We start from the raw sequence: 8929 nt of genomic DNA on the forward strand, positions 1-8929 counted from the left end.
AACGGATTAAAAATTAGAGCAAGTGAGACAATTCAGTTGAATACGATTTTGCACAAACATACAAACATCCAGGTGAAGCTTATAAAAGCGTGTTATAAAAAAGATACAACGCAATTGAAATGTACCTAAATAATAATAATTCTTCAATAAAAACTAAATCGCCTTCTAATGGTTAGAAATGCTGAATTTTAATTCGACCATAAAGAGGCACCAGCTTTCAAATTAAAAGTATCATCATAATCGTTTCAACCAGTAAAAAGTTAACAGGTAACAAGCAAAAAAAAAAAGTCGAATTAACTCCTTCTTTTTACGTCAGTTAAGCAATCAAATTACGCCATATTATAGTCTATGTCTGTAGCATATACCACAGATAACATAATACTAGCTTATGCCAAGGTCCATAGTGAACGAAGACAATTCCTTATACACCCTATGATTTACTATTACTCACACTTCAAGAATTGTTGTAAAAGTCCGAATTCGCCGCTCATTTTTATTATCTATTGTTACAGTACGCTATAAAATTATGAATTGGCATGAAACGTCGCCGGTGGTAATAAAAATGTAGTCACATTTTATATTATTTTAAGAATGAAAACGCATTTAATAATGTCCCAAGGAGTTTTTGTATCATGATTCTTTATAATTATGCTGTTTGCTGGTAAAGGCGTAGTTATACTGCTCTTGGGCGGAGTCAATATGCTGTCATTATATCTATACTAATATTACAAAGCTGAAGAGTTTGTTTGTTTGTTTGAACGCACTAATCTCAGAAACTACTGGTCCGATTTGAAAAATTGTTTCAGTGTTTAGATAGCCCATTCATCGAGAAAGTCTATATATGTACCACGGGCGAAGCCTTTAGTTACGTACATGATTTTTGAAATGCAGTCCCATTTCTTTAAAAAAAATCTTAAAAATTAAAAACTTTTCAACGGATTTTAAACGCGATTTATTCATTATATTATTAACCCGACGTTTCGAACACTTTACAGCGAGCGTGGTCACGGGGAGACGTTTTTAATTTCTAAATGTATAATACTCGCGTGAAACCAAACACAAGAAAATCTTAAAAAGTTAAAAATAATCAACTAAAAATAATCACAATTATTCCGATACCCTCGAAAAACTAAACGCTTATTTCGCCATAATCTCAATACAATTTCAACACTTGCAATAATTAATTCAAAATGATGTTTATAAAATTATCATCTTGTTAATTATAGAAGCTTAAGAACGCAACAGGTCAAGAACCTTCAGGCGGCGATTAAACAATTTGAGGCAGTCAATTATTGAATGATAAAATTTCTGAACGAAGTAGATATCCGGCGCTTGTGCGAGTACCTCAGGCTTTGACTTCCGGTTCTCACGAAAACTGTGAGAGGCGACACAAATTTCAATTCTGTTTTAACCGACTTTGTAAAACTTGTATTTCTTATTTAGGTGCAAAATGCAAATGCTTCATTATCGCGAAATGTTACAGTTGTAGTACATGGTAATTAAAATACATTTTTATTGTAATTAATGTTTCTGATTATATCAAAAAACTGCTCTCACGTTCGAGGAGTCAAATATTTAGCGCGTTTAAAAATATCCTTATACTTGTATATAAGCGTTGGATGAATAAACAGCAAACATACTCAATTAATCTTACGATTACAATTATGTTTTCATTAAGATTTACTTCTAATCTTCTGGATTGGAATCACGAACGTTTTATTTGTCCTAAACTCTTCCGTTGCCAGATAAACAACTTTTACGATTCCTTACGAGTTTAATTTCTGTATCTAATTTTTCCATCTTTATGTTTTTCGTATATGAAGGCTATTTAACGAATTGTAATCGTTTTACTTTCATGAAAATTAACCTGTGATGAAAGCAGCCAATGTTATAATTTACCTAAAAATACCGCAAGTTATAAATCGCCATTATAATAATACTAACTGCGCCCCGCGTTTCACCCGCGTATCTGGATGAAAAGGTGCCTGTGTGTTATTCCAGTTGTCCAGCTAGCTACGTACCAAATGTAATTGCAATGAGCTCCGATGATTTTGTTAACAAGCATACATACACATACATCCATCCTCATCTTGTGTAGTAGGATATATTATTATCTTGAATATATTAACTTGAATATTTGTATAGAAAATATATGAAAACGCCTTGCTTTAATATATCTCTATTTATATAAAATTCTCGTATCACAATGTTAGTTACAATACTTCTCCGAAACCGGAGTAGTACAGAGTAGATCTGAGAATCGGCCAACATCTATTTTTCATACCCCTAAATGATAAGAGTAAGGCAGAACAGCGTTTGTCGATCAGCTAGTAATAATATATATTATACAGGCTTTTCGCGGTCAACCGATGATCCGATGTAGGTAATTAGAACTATGGCGCAAAACCAACACTAGCTATAACCTAGTATAGTATTAAACCACCTTTGCTAATGGTTCCGATAAATGTTTACTCTCTACTAAATACACGGTAACATCACTAATTGGTTCCGTATACTCTGACGTAAGTTGTTCTAAAACATTCGGACATTATTGGTTTATTGAGGTTTGAATTAGTGTAGTTTTGCTTCTAACCGACTTCAAAAAAAGGAGGAGGTGCTTAATTCGACTGCGTTTTTTTATGTTTGTTACAAACTTTGTGAGTTGAAACAAACAATTCAATCTGCAGTTGAAACAATGTACCTCTAAATTACTGTTCTGTATATATATATATGTACTGTTTAATTATTAGTACGAACATATTATCTTAAAGAATAATTGATTATAAAAAGTATTTAATATACTATGAGCTAGGAAATTACGTAAGTAATTTATTTAAATATAATATTATAGTCGTAAACGCACAACGAACCAAAAACACTTTAGTTTTATCCCAACCGACAGTATAAATACGAAAGAAATTCTGTCTCTCGTCGGCTTCTTCACGCCTTAACCACTGAACTTCAATGAAATTCGGTAAAAATATCGTTTGTGACATAGAATAATTTTCATCCCGGGAACGAAAACTTCATTACATATTTAACCTCTAATAATCACGCACATCTGTCAAATTGACAACAAACAATTCCTCTAAATCAATAGCTTTTTATCATTAACCATTGCGCGGACAACATGCAACAAGACAAATTGTTTTTAAAAACACGTGTCCAATGTTCACATACGAACCACGCGTTTTTAATTTCACAAAACAATAAGTATCGGAAATGATTATGAAGTTAATAATTGAAAAAGCAAGCCAACATGGCATGGCAATACCGTTAAATTGCACGGTGACACAAATGTTTGGACTGTCAAAATCAACCATAATTATTTTATTTTAAGCCGTATTTGCTTAGACTGAAGGTATGTTTTATTTTAACACTAGTGTGTTTTATTTTGGGGTGGATTTAATAACTAATGACAATATTGTTTTGTAGTCTATGATTATCGAAATGTAATTGCATGTTTGTATTGACAGCAATCGATTTCATTTATTTATTGCTAAAGGATATATTAAACATTCGGAGTTTAATTGTGATCCTACAAATGAAAATGTAAAGAATAAATTTTAAATAATACAAATATATATATTTTTATTTATTAATAATACAAATATAATTTTTATACATAATTGTTTATGGTCCATATTTCTAAAACATCTAAATAGATTATGTCAAGCAAACAATTAGAAACAAAACAAAGTTGTTTTGTCTTTGTGATTTTACCTTAAAATAATTGTTTGCCTAGTCAATTACCAAAAATAAACAATTGAAAACCAGCTTGTAAATTATAAAGGAACACATTTACACACCTCTTGTGAATGAAATTTACAATTTCTTTGAGACTACCCGCTATTTATCGTAAAATTGTAAAATATTGGCAAAGCAATAAAGCTCTCGAGAAGCACATTATAGCTTTCATCTAGTGAAGTGAGGTTAAAATGGCGGAAATGGACACAAAGAGCACTTACACCGCGTTTTCCGGTACTGTCGCGTTTGGAAGTGCTTTAAACACCTGTCGTACCGAAGCATTTGTTTTCTTAATTTTATTTGATATTAGATAGGAATGGATGTGCAAGACTCAGATCCTTTTTTTAATTTTTATTACATCCACATCTATTTTTTAGGGATGTCAGTGATGTATGACATAGCTTTTATAGGTCAAAAATTTTACGAGCGGGACAAATAAATTTCTATATTGTATAAGAAAAATTAAAGACGACGCTTTCAGTTTTTTTTGTTGAGAAAAACATTAGATAGGTTTTGTCAAAGTTTATTCTTATTCCTACTTACAATTAACATATACAGCATTAAATTTTTATGCAAACCATTTACAAGTCTGTTTTTTAAAGTTACAGACAGTATTACCTTTACAAATACGTCTTCTTATTATATTCAAACATTTTATATAAATGTATGATAATAATTTTTAGTGTGTATATGTATATGTATGTATATTTAGCACTAATATTTGAACACTTCAAAAAAAAATGTTTTTACCATATTTTTCTCTATTTTCTTGCCGACTGTACTCTCAGTTCTACCTGAGGAGCATTCGGAAGTAGTATTGTCTCACGCCCTGGCTGGTGCGTTGATGCGATTTTTTTTTATTATTTTAACGTATTTATTATACGGCCATTTTGTGTAAATCTGTAACAGAGTGGCCGTTGTCTGCGACTTTGATCATTGCCATAGGATTTTTAGGTAGATGGTAGATGTATTTGAATAGATGGGGAAATGTTCGAACAGACAATAGAAACCATTCATATTTCTTACGATTTCTTTGTGAATCACGGAGTAATTAAGGTGAAGTATCCAGTAACTATTACCACAGATTACTAAAATACTATTAAAATTATGGGTTTATTAGTAAATATAAATTGTATTTTGTTGTGTTTGATTTTACGCGAGTAGATTATACATTTAGAAATTAAAAACTTTTTAACGGATTTTAAACGCGATTTTATTAACATTATGTTATTAACCCGACGTTTCGAACACTTTACAGCCAGTGTGGTCACGGGGAGACTCCCCGTAAATATAAATTGTCTTGTTGTTCAAAGTGAAAAAATACAGGTCAGAATCCCGCTTAATATTTAATCTATTCATTTCTATTTTGATTTTAATTGTTATAATTTAATAACACGCACTGTATAATATCCGATTTCTATAATTTATATTGTAACATAGGATAAAAATTACAAAATTCGACGATGTTTTTCTGATTTTCGGGTAATAAACGTAAAACGATATATTGGCGAAAGCATAATTCGAAATATTTCTAAATTCTAAACGGATTATAACCAGATGCGTTATGCACCTTTCCAAAAGGTGTATTTCGAATGCGCCGTGCGCACGCGCATATTGTATCGTTTGATTTATTGCCGATTTTGTCAATTGTCATTCCGTTAAAGAGTTTCCTGCCATTACCAAATATAGCCACACATTTGACGGAACACGTACTTGGGTTTAAATGAAAGCGTTCACTTTGCGTTTTTTCTCTTTCAGGATGTGAATAGATACGCAGAATCTTAAGTAGTTATGGCAGTTTGTTATTTCAAGTTAATATGAGTAGAGTTTTTTTTAATGAATTTCTAAGGTTTATGTATAATTAGACGCTCGTCCCTGCTCCGCCCGGATATCAAGATAGATATTCCTGTTTTATAGGTACCAAGGGAGCATTTCATCTATATAAAAAGTATCCCATCACCCAAGTCGGCTGATACCATGTCTGTGTAACAAATTTCATCAAAATCCGTTCAGTAGTTTCAGCTTGATTGACGGACAAACATCCAAATACTTATTTAAGTAATGAAAGTTTGTTTCACCTTTATAATATTAGTGAGTGTGTGATTAAATTTTAATAATAATAAACCGCCTTCAAGTTCTTAGAACTAGACGATATTTAAATAATATCACACGGAAGGCATCACCTTTCACATAAAAAAGAACCATCGTTTCACCTAGTCGAAAGTTCTGAGGTAACAAGCATAAAAAAATATAACCGAATTGAGAAGTCAGTTTAAAAATTCTATCTCTACGCCCCCGTAGCCAAAGTGAAGATAGACAGACATGGGGATTTTACCCGCATACTTCCTGTGATTTTCCAGATAGAATCCATGCTTTGTCCTCTCTCAGGTCTTCTTTATTTTCTATTTCTTATTCATACGAGTACCTAGCATATAACCTCAAATCGTAACACATGTCAAAGGTCTACTACCCAGATGCAAAATCAACCCTTACGTGTAGTTCCAGGTGTCAATGACTTGTAATTTCGATGTTATTAATGGATTTAGTCGTGTTTGTTACAATCTATTGAAATTACGGCCCGTGCGTTTTATTGTGTAATTATATACCGACCTATTGTTGAATTTTTAACGCGTGTCTTATAAACCTGTTTTTATTCCTCCTGAAAATGATTATTTACAGAGGAAGAATGGAATCATTATTAAGACTATTTCGGAGTATTATAACTGAGAATATTATAATAAAACACAATTTAGCACCTATTCCTTAATATAATAAAATCTATATAACAGCATGTATGTAAATACAATCAAGCTTTTTAAACATGTCTGTTTCTCGTCCCGCCAATAGTTTGTAAGTATGCTCGTGTTAAGGGCGCCAAATAAATTGTACACTTTCTTCTGCAACTTAATTAAAGTTACTATTTTTTTAAGTTTCCTTCCATGTACAAGATTGTTAAAGAGTTAGAAAAATAAATAAATAACAGCATTTTTTGTCGTTCATAGCTCATTGGCTTTAATGGACAGATTTCTGTAAGATTTATAATGTTATTCTTATTATGGATTACATTTATTGAAAAGCAAAAGAAAACGTTGAAAAATAATATAATTAACGACTTTCTGTACATTTTTATTTATGTTCTTAATAAGCACCACATGAGAGTCATAATTAAGTAAGCAATCGTTCTTATTATTCTGTCATATTCGTCGACCAAACTGGATTTTTTCCTTCCATTTTAAAATAGTGACAATAAACATTTATTCTACTAAATAAATACGACGCTTTTCCTCAATATATCAGATAATTCTGCGAAGGTACAAAACCACAGTGTCATCTCGCGTTCCAACTGTCACGGAATCGCAAATCGAACCCTTTTGGGCAGATGTGAGATAACAATGTCTTTTGTTATGTTAGATAGTATGGATGATACTCTACTGATATGATACTCTATCGTATGCCAATTATACATAGAGAAATGTTTAAGTTATAGAAAGTTACGTTCAAATAACCGGGACTATGGTTTTGTAAATATTATAGGTCTAAAAATATATACGTTTGCGTATGATGATTTTTTAGTATAAAAAGAAACTATTTTATCACTAGTCTCAAATATCTTCGGATTTGCGCAGGTGCGTGTGCGGATTTTTGGCAGATATTATATTATAGCATATATATCTATACTAATATTATAAAGCTGAAGAGTTTGTTTGAACGCGCTAATCTCAAGAACTGTTAGTTCGATTCGAAAAATGATTTCAGTGCTAGATAGCCCCTATATTGAGGAATGCTATAGGATATATGTGTGCCGGGGCGGACCACTAGTTTACTATACATAGACATATCTATCCGTGAAAGAAATTTTGAATTTGTTTGAGTATCCAGAAGATATCCAGAGTATCCAGAAGAAGTTTTAAAGTTCATTTAAATCCGTTTAGTGGTCATATTTATGTTAGCGAAAAAGTATGGCGTGGGTTAAAATGACGAATTCTAAATGGCGTGTCCATATAAATATGTCTTTTGTCAGTTACGCGACAGTCAGTTTATGTCTTACGTATCTCCTTATTATTGGTTTCTTTGACGAAGTTATAACGATATATTATATTGCCAATTTATTTTACAGTATATTGATTATTTTCATTTTCGTATATAATAATAAGCGACGTTACCGTTACGTTACGTTACCGTTACGTTTTGGTATTTGGACATGTCGATTCCCTAGTCTTTCACTTACCGTTTTACTGATTGAAGCAGGTGGAATAAAACACAAAAATATAACAAATTAACTTTATTGTCATAGACTTGTTATATACTATATATTACATAGGGAATATATTTTATACAAACAATAAAAAAATCAATATTAATAATATTAATGTATATAACAAAATCAATGATGTTATATAATATTACATTATATAGAAATGCATTACAATAAGTTTTTATCTTTTTTTTTAAGTCTGTACAGGAAAATATATGAGAGTAAATTAACAATTACAAACTATTAGTGCGCCAAGTTTCATTTAAGTATGTTCAGTATTTATTGTATGTCAGATAACCACATATTAAGACTACAAAGTTTCGTTTCATATTTCTAATATTATCATTCGTCAATAATAATGCAAAATTACATTTTATTCAAGGGTGCTTGGAAGAAATCGCTCCTAAGCGATAAGGCCATCAATTTGTACATATTCATATATTGTGATATATTTTTGTTGTGTTTAATGTAATTTACTATAATGTGTTTTATTACAATTTTTATCAATTAGATGCAATCCGTGATAAAACTAATGAAACCTCGAGGTATATGATTTAATTTTTAATTTATAAACAATGTTAAACTGCTCCTATTTGAATAATAGGCAAGGTGAGCTGGAACGCGTTCTCAATGTACTTTGAGCTATTTCCCGCCTGAAAAGAGAAAAATATAAAATTAGCAAATACGTTTCAAACAAAAGTAAGAAAAATGCTGCTTCTAATATTTTCTTGTGTTTGATTTTACGCGAGTATTATACATTTAGAAATTACAAAATCCCCTCCTCCTCGTGACCTCGCTCGCTGTTAAGTGTTCGAAACGTCGGGTTAATAATATAATGAATAAATCGCGTTTAAAATACCTAGTCTTGCCATAAATATTGTAATAAAGAAAAAAGAAAATTGTTAACTGCAAATAACATTTATTACT

The sequence above is a fragment of the Zerene cesonia genome, chromosome 27 (assembly GCF_012273895.1).
Source record: "Zerene cesonia ecotype Mississippi chromosome 27, Zerene_cesonia_1.1, whole genome shotgun sequence".
In the NCBI taxonomy this organism is placed as follows: domain Eukaryota; kingdom Metazoa; phylum Arthropoda; class Insecta; order Lepidoptera; family Pieridae; genus Zerene; species Zerene cesonia.